At 36.2% G+C, this 9,665-nt stretch overlaps 1 pseudogene; it reads right to left on the bottom strand.

Annotated features, from left to right (window-relative positions):
* Positions 1 to 8,648: 8,648 nt before the first annotated feature.
* On the bottom strand, positions 8,649 to 9,665 carry LOC143568412 (putative pectinesterase/pectinesterase inhibitor 6 pseudogene; annotated as a pseudogene).

Here is a 9,665-nt window from a genome sequence, read left to right as displayed (position 1 = left end):
GTGTATTGTATAGTGTATGATTAACTAGAACTCACTCAGCGTAGCTGACTTTTAGTATGCACGCAGGTGAGTAGGATGAGGCAGCTCGCTTGAGGAGACACGTGGCACTGAATAAGAGGCTGGCATCGGAAGACTCAAGACGTTTAAGTTTAATGTTTCGTTTATTTTGAAAGACAAAATGATGTTTTAAGACAAGACGTGTTTTGTTATGAAATGTTTTATGAAAGCTTTTATATTCCGCGAAAGTTTTAATTAACTCTGATATTTAGAACTGCGTTTATGAGTAAATCCAACACGAAAGTAGGGCTACCGGTAACGGGGCCTTACATTTTGAATGACGAAACAAAGTATAAGTAAAATGGTTGGCTATTTGCCTATTTATATGCTATTTTAAGCCCCTACCGGCCCAGGCCCAGGCCCATCTGTTTTATTTGGTTTAAATAAATAAAATCCATTAAAACATTATTTTATTTTATTTATTTTTTTTTGTCAAAGAATTCTCTAATTGGGCTACTGGCTAAACTAACTACATCGAAATACACTCGACTTTCGATTCGGAGAAAACCTTCACCTGAGGCTAACGCTCGCGGACACTCACCGGAAGGCACGATAACGTGGTGAGATAAAGCTCGTTCAGTTCAGTGATCCAACTAGTGAGCGTCACATACCCGCCTAGTCTCCCATCATCACCAGTTGCAGCCGAAACTAAATGATGAGGACAAGAATCGAACGTGGGTCATATGAAATACCAAATTTCTCTCTTACCACTTCACCACCAGCTCATTGACATATAACATTATTTTTAGTAATTATTTTATAACCATTTTACAAGTATTTATTTATTGATTGGTCGTAACTATGGTTTCATTTTAATTTCGTTTCTTTCATTTTAATTTCGTTTCTTAACTTGATGTTTTACTTTTCAGTTTGGGTCGGACCATATCTCTAAAACAATGATAGCTTGTCATTCCAACCGACTAAACTAATGATTATGAAAAGGTAATTAACTATTCAAAATTATTTTAAAAAATAGCTGAATCGTTAATTGAAATTAAAACTCATCGATTTGCAAATGCAATGTGCAAGGCCGGCCATAAGGTGTGGTCGGGTAATCGACGGCCGCATGCCCGACACTTCGCTAAGCCCGAATTTTTTAAAGTATATGTATTTTTATTAAAACAATATATATATTTAGTGTTTGAACTCAATTGCATATCCATTAGTAGGAGTGTTCAAGAAATCCGAAATCCGAAAAAAACCGAAATCCGAACCGAAACCGAAACCCAAGTAAACCGATCCGAATTCTTATTCGGATATTCGGATCGGATCAATCCGAATATCCGAATAAGTAATTCGGATTCGGATCGGATTCGGATATGGAATTTTAAAAAATTCGGATTGTTCGGATTATTCGGATATCCGATTAATCTGAATAAAAACATGTTTTTATTGGTATTTTCCGGTTTGGTATATATTTTAGACTATATTTGAAGTTTAAACTTTAAATTTATGTTAAGAGTAATTTGTATTTTCCGGTTTGTATGTTTATTGTGGTTCTAAACTATTAAATGTTAGGAACAAAAAAATAGAAATTTTTTTTAGCTTTATTTCGGATTATTCGGATAATGTCGGATTATTCGGATATTATCCGAATCCGATCCGAATTGAATTCGGATAGATTCGGATCGGATAGGAATATTCCTAATTCGGATTGGATCGGATTTCGGATAGGGTCTACAAATTTTCAAATCCGAATAACCCGAACGAATAACCCGAATAATCCGTTATCCGATCCGATGAACACCCATATCCATTAGCTTCATTTAGTGGCAACGTGGTACTACTCCCAACCCAAAGGTTATGGGTTATACTCCCATTTGAAACATGTTTAATCATATTTTTATACAAAAGTTTTTTACACAACCCAATTATAAACAAGTAAACCCATATAAAAATTAAATTGTTTAAACCTAACAAAAAAAACTCCTTTCACTTAAGGTCCAAAAAATTATTCGCCTTTAGCCCAAATATTTTTTTTCTTTCTCGGAGCCGGCACTAGCAACATGTTTGGATTGATACATCCATAGCTAGGGAGGTGTGTAACTTGTAATTTATCTCAAGAGAATAAAAATCATGAAGATTATCATGAAGATTGAAGTCTGCTTGAAAGATATTTTCTAAGGAAAATATCCTAAGTAAGTAATGTTCCAAGCACACTTAATGATTACCAGGTTTGCTTTTGCTTGACAAGGACAAAAGCTTTCAAGCTTACTCGAAAACCTGTTTACACTTGTAATATTTTGTAATACGTTTGAATATGTTAAGTAATAATCATTAGGGTTTCTAGAAGATGTTAGGTGTGCCTATTTAAAGAAACTTTAGGGCACACCTATGACAACGGACATAGAGAGAATATTGTGATTTGACAGTTGCCTCTTTCCTAAAAAGAATATTTTTGTACGGAAAAGTTGTTACAAATTCATACATTCCACCTAGAAACTCTAACTGATTTTCATTGTATATCCCTCATAATCATAATATTAACGGAAATTTTTTGAGTTACTTTTTGTGTGTGTTACATTTCTATCCGCTAAGCAATAAGTTGAGTACTATTTAAGGAAACTTTAGGGCACGCCTATGACAACGGACATAGAGAGAATATTGTGATTTGACAGCTGTCTCTTTCCTAAAAAGAATATCTTTGTATGGAAAAGTTGTTACAAATTCATACATTCCACCTATAAACCCTAACTGATTTTCATTGTATCTCTCATAATATTAGTGGAAATCTTTTGAGTTACTTTTGTGTGTGTGTTACATTTCTGTCCGTTAAGCAATAAGTTGAATACTATTGATTCCGCCTTTAGTATTCTTTGGTTTTTCACAAAAATAGTATTCCGTAACCTTCTTGTCAACACATTTGTGTTTGTTACGAGATTGATTAGTGTGTGCCTAACTGAGATAATTGGGATCAGACGAGACTGATTGGTGTGTCGACACATTTTTGCAGATGCTAAACCGATTCCATTTCACTAGTCGTTATGAACTTACTATTGCTACACAACTTAAACACATTGTCAATCAATATGGATTTCTTACTTCTGTTGTTTCAACTGATGAGACTAGCCGTAGTGGGTGTAAACATGAGGTGATAAATGAGCGATAGGGGCGCAAATCACTCATTTTGTAGCCTCTCCACCACCCATAGACCGATCGATGCTTGCTTGTTGTTCAACCTTCAAATGTATTGTATATATTGAAAACCTAGCTCCTAAAATAATAAGTTTTTACATGTGCATCTCCTAACTATTCGTTTAGCTATTATTTCTCCTGTAATGGAACTTTATGTTTCGTTTTCTTTAATATAAGTGAAAATTGCTAAACTATATTGTTTTCTTATGTTACAGGATAAATATCATGACAAAATTTCGAATCGAGGAAGACTTCATCAACAAGGTTTCTAACCAAAAGAGTGAAGGGAGTTGCATGGCTATTGCAACAGCCGACATGATCACCATCCTCTTGAGGATCGACAACACAGATGGTCCTCATGTCGTAATCTCACCACAACCGCTTATCGATGCCGAAATTAATACTCCTTTCGCATTCCAAGATTTCTGTGTCAATGTTGGAATGCAATGCGTCGATACATACACTTTTACAAGAGTCAAGAGGGGAGGGTGGGATAAAAACCGCCATGAAAACCTAGAGCGTGACAAACACTATATTACAGACTTGGAGTATTTTGAGGAGATTGATGAAATTCGAGATGCTATACTTGAGAATTTTGGTCCTGAAGGACCCAAATACCTAATACTATGTACCAGGTACATGAGAGACTTTTTTAGATAAAGATACTGCAAAGAATATAGCTATAAGTGGGATGCCTTTTCCAGGGTCGGCCATAAGGTGTGGCCGGGTAGTGGACAGCCACAGGCCCGGCACCCACTAGCCTGAATTTTTTTTATAAATTATATGTATTTTTATTAAAACAATATGTACATTTAGTGTTTAAACTCAATTACATAACCAATAGCTGGTCTAGTGGCAAGAGGGTATTACTCCCAACCCAAAGGTTATGGGTTTTACTCTCATTTGAGACATGTTTAATCATATTTTTATATATTTTTACACAACTCAATTATAACCAAGTAAACTCATATAAAAATCAAATTGTTTAAATCCAACAAAAAACTCTTTTTATTTAAAGGCCAAAAAAATTATCGCCTTCGGCCCACTTTTTTTTTTTTTTTTTTGCTTTCTCGGAGCCGGCCCTGCCCTTTTCATCTACCCGCGAATGTTAGAAAGCCGCCACCTAAAGAAGTGAAAAAAGACAAGCCTGAACCTGATCACGCAATGTTGATAGTTGGGTGTGATACAAGAAGCGAAAATCGTAAAGAGCGTAAATGTTTTGTTAAGAACAATTATGGAAAAGGTTGGGGACTTTAAGGATTTTCTATCACTGCATTCGACTCCTTCAACTTTATAATGATGCCAGTACATGATATAGCATCCCCTGCTAACGAGCAGGTTAGTTTCCTATTTGCATTAAAATGAATACAAAATTTGGGAATCCCATGAGGAGTAACAATTATGGGATTTTTAAGTGGGGATAAAATATCCTTAGGTAAAAGTGGGCCTGGTTAAATACTACAATTCCATTTGTCTCATTTATCATTAAAACAAAGGATATTATTAGAGTTGGTAAAGTAAATGAGTAATACGTATTTTTTTTAAATATATATATATGTATATATATTAAAATTTTTGAAAATCAATAGTAAATTGCAAGTGCATTTATTGACAAATTGGGAAAACGGATAAAACAAAAAAATAAATATGTCAACCTGAACCCGACTTGTCTTCAAAATGGGTCGACCTGAACCGACCCAAAGCATGTATGTTTCATGCCGGATTTGGATTGTGTTTCGAGTGTGTCAACTTTTTCCGCCCCTAAAAAAACAACTTACAAACCTAACACGAAATTCACGGGTTTGGGTTTAACAAAACATGACCCAAACCTAACATGAAACTTGTGGGCTTGGGTTTGACATAAACATGCTCGAGCTAGTTTTAGGTTGAACCCGCAAACCCATTTAGCCAAACGGGTGGGTTCACCCATTTATTTTTAATTTTAGTTTTTTTTAAAGTTTTTTATGTAACAAAATAAATTGGATGGGTATTTTATGCTAAAATTTGCATAAGATTTTATAATTATAAAATAAGAAACTTTTGGGCTAATCGGGTCATGCTTAGATTAACACGTCAAATTTTGTATCGTGTTCGGGTTCACATGTCTATCTCTTTCAGATTCGAGTTCGGGTCAATTGAACCCGCAAGCACAACCCGCTTAACACCCCCCCCCCCCCCCAAAAATAAATAAATAAATAAATAAAATCATCACATTTGGGCTAAACTTAAAACAAAATCCGTTTAACCCTTTTTATTTTACTATATATAACTACATGTTATTATTTGAGTAAATTATGTTTTTGGTTAATGTGGTTTGGCATGTTAAACTCTTTCTGTCAAAAAGAAAAAGGAATCTTTTGACATATCATGATATGTTTTTTAAGTTTTGTAACTCTTCCTATCTTTAATGCTTGCCTCATCCATTTTTTTTTTCTGTTAAATTTAATAATGTGAAAACTCTTGATAAAGTAAATATAACAAAAAAATTAAATCTTATTCTTAATTCTATTACAGTTATGGTATTTCCTAATGCTTTTCATTTAAGTATTTTACTAATAATACCCCGTTAAAGATCTCTAATCAAACACATAAAGAAATCTCTTAACAATGTATTGAAGTTTCTTAACTTTATATATTACACGAACATGTGTCATAATATCACATACATTGCCATGTCCCAAGGTTCTTTTTTGTATTTTCTTTTAGTTTTTCACACATTTCATGTGCTATATATGTTTTTTTCTTATCAAACTATTTCGAACATTTGATGCATAATCTTCTATCAAAAATGAATTAAAAGCATAAATATGCCACTTTTCAACCAAAGGGTCTTTGGCATAATACTACCAAAGTTTAATATAAAGTTTTGTCTTTCCAAATGATAAAGATTTAACAGCTAGCTGTCATAAAAACTGAAAACAACTTTCCAAATCTTTCACATACATTAAGAACAAATACTAAAAACCTAACTATTTCCCTACATCTGTTAATCTTTGAAACAGTTAAACATTAATGCATAAATGGCACTCCAGTTCTAGGAAGCCATGACTCTCCTGACAAGAAAGTATCAACCGAAAACTGCGTAGCTTCCTTGTAACATCCCGAAATTTCTAAAGTAATATTTAATATATTATTTTGTCGGGTGAAATAAACGAGTTAGTGGGACGATAATAATAATAGCAAAATATGAAGACTTAGTAGGGTAATTAGATGGGATTAGATAGGGACCAAAAGAAAATATGGGCCTTCGGCCCATGGGCTTAAGAGAGTATAAATACCCTCTTAAACCCCAATCCTTTCCATTCCATCCATTTATCCATCCTAATCTCTACACACCCAAAACACACACGACCCGAACCAAGATCCAAAGGCGAGGACCCGAGCTTGTTGGTGCTAGATCGTCGTGACGAACCAAAGCAACAAGACCAGCTCGTGTTCGTAGTTCGACTCATTTACGGTACGTTTATATCGAGAACTTGTTCGTTTAGGTTTGGATTAGTATAGAAATGATAGATCTGTGTTTGTATGGTAAAAACGAATCCAACAAAGCTAAACTTACTGAAAATGGTTATGATTTGATGGGTTAATCGATTGATAAAAGAACCCGTAACCTATATGCCTAAATCGCACCCTTTAAAAATTGATGTTAGGTCGATTTGATGGTTGGGGTTTGTAGGCGCTGGTCAGACGATTCCTTGGATACCTAAATCGAGTTATTTGGTTAAGAAACGAAGGATTTAAGAACGAACAGTAGCTGCGGCCGACAACTTCGCCTGCAAGCTAAGTTCGCCTGATGAACTTCGCCTGCAAAGCTAAGTTCGCCTGATGACAACTTCGCCTGCAAGCTAAGTTCGCCTGATGACAACTTCGCCTAAAAGCTAAGTTCGCCTGATGACAACTTCGCCTAAAAGCTAAGTTCGCCTGATGACAACTTCGCCTAAAAGCTAAGTTCGCCTGATGACAACTTCGCCTAAAGCTAAGTTCGCCTGATGACAACTTCGCCTAAAGCTAAGTTCGCCTAAGGTTTAACTTCGCCTAGAGTCAAGTTCGATTAGAAAATAAATTAAAACGATAAGTAAAAGTAATCTAATACTAGGCCACCAGATTAAATCAGACGAGTATTGATACGTGTAACTTATACAGTCAGCCGAGCTCAGTTAAAGAAGGGATTTACAACTATCGGAGGAAGAAGCAGAGTTCAGGTGAGTTTCTAGCCCCATTTCCTTGTTATGTTTTCGGGGCTGTGTGCATACTCGATGTGAAGTGTGAATACACTTACCTTAAGTGGTAAGTGTATGCTATAGATGTTATACGAGGTATATATTTTATAATGCTTGTCGGTACGTGAACGATCTTCGGATATTGCACGTATCGCCAAGGGTAGTAAATTCCAAGTGGTTGATAGTGTGTATGAATGTTATGATGTGACTTGTTTATTACGTAAATACTGAACTGATATGAAGTGTGATATAGGCAGGTAGAGGTAGCGTGTGTTAGAAGTGGCAATAGTCTAGTAAGGGTGTTAGTGGCATAATGTGAGCGCGTGATAGGGAAAGCCTGTACGTGCCGTCGTTATTATGTGTGTATGATTGTTGATGTGACTTGCTTATTATGTAAATGATATGAAGCGTGTTGTAGACAAGTAGAGGTAGAGCGTGTTAGAAGTGGCAAGAGTCTAGTAAGAGTGTTAGTGGCATAACGATAGTACGTGGTAGGGTAAGCATATACGTGCCTTCGTTATTAAAGTGGCAAAGTGGCATAACGTTTTATGTTATTAAAGTGGCAAAGTGGCATAACGTTATACGTTATTAAAGTGGCAAAGTGGCATAACGTTATACGTTATTAAAGTGGAAAGGTGGCAAAGTGGTAGGCGTAAATAAGAGGCTAAGTGGTAATGTAAGCAGGTTAGATAGTGGACTACGTGTCTGCGAATACGTATATGATGCATGTAGTGGTTGTATGATAAGTTGCTTGATTAACTAGAACTCACTCAGCGTAGCTGACTTTTAGTATGCACGCAGGTGATCAGACCAAAGAACTAGCATGAGGATGGCACATGGATTGGATTGAACGGCTGGCATCTTAAAATGGAAGAAAAGATGTTTTAAATATAATGATTTGTTTTACAGTATCAAAGAAGATATTGAATGTTTTGTATCTAATGCTTCAAGTAAACGTTTCCGCGGAAGTTTTAATTAACTCTGATTGCAAAACTGTGTTTATGAGTAAATCCGACGTTAAAGTAGGGCTACCGGGTTCGGGGCCTTACATTCCTCTTCGGTCCTCAAAACATGATATCCGGGCCATTTTATCCTACGATTCGTATCATCACTCTCTCCCGTGTTCATGTATTCCGCATAATACAACCTGTCAAAGGCAGTATTATCCATAAATGGCAACCACCCTTCGGGATCGATCACGTCACCAAAATCACACTTTAGGTACACCACCTTCGACTAATCCCTCCAAGGGCGCCCTAGATACGTCTTCACCAACCCGCTAGTTGGATTGAAGTCCGGTGCACGGATGATTTTAGAATTTTGTATAACAAATCCGGTTGTGGAAGTTGAACTCTCTCTTCCTTGAGCGGTTATAGTGTTTTCTTGCCCTAGCACTGGTGTTCGGACATAAATGTTGCAATCTTGGCGGTTATAGTGTTTTCTTGCCCTAGCACTGGTGTTCAACATAAATGTTGAACTATCTCTTCCTTGAGCGGTTATAGTGTTTTCTTGCCCTAGCACTGGTGTTCGGACATAAATGTTGCAATCTTGGAGGACTGCAGTCGCGTCACCAAATATAATATCAACTGTTCCGTATATGTCACATTCATGCAAAAACTGTTTGTTTTCGGAGAGACATAAGGTATCTTGGTACCCTTTGAAGCTACATTGGTAGAAACTCGAGAGATCCGAGGCCGATAGAACTGCGATGGCTTGTTGCTTATCGGGACCCGCGGTGTTCTCAAATGTTATTCGGACACCAACAAAGCCCTGCCCCCAAACCTCTACATATAAGGTAACAAAACACAAAATAAACGAATAATAATATGATTAATGACAATGGAAAAATTAAACAATTGGAAACTTACGAACGGTTGCAGTGTCGTTGGTTAATACGTTGTCACGAACATTTTTATCACTTGTTATAACGGTAGCATCAATGCCATCTCCAATGAGCATTAAGTTGGTAAGGGATTTGTTGATTATGATGTTTTCATTATAAACACCAGCTTTCACGTATATAATAAATCTATTTGCACCTAATTGTATTTCTGTTACACTTTCACTTCTTTGATTGTCTGCTTCTTTGATGGCTTCGGTGATTGTAGTAAAATGACCGGAGCCATCTTGAGCCACCACCAAATTTGGTTGTATTGTATCACCTTCTTCGGTTACTTGAACCGATCCATCATGGTTTATTGTGAATAAATGGCTAGCCAACTTACTAGCCACAAGTTTGTGTTCAACTTCCAT

This window comes from Bidens hawaiensis, unplaced genomic scaffold (genome assembly GCF_021521415.1).
Source record: "Bidens hawaiensis isolate Kalapana, Puna unplaced genomic scaffold, B.hawaiensis_p1.1 tig00023985_1, whole genome shotgun sequence".
Lineage (NCBI taxonomy): Eukaryota > Viridiplantae > Streptophyta > Magnoliopsida > Asterales > Asteraceae > Bidens > Bidens hawaiensis.
Note: the sequence above shows the minus strand (reverse complement) of the source record. Positions and strands in the feature narration are given on the sequence as shown.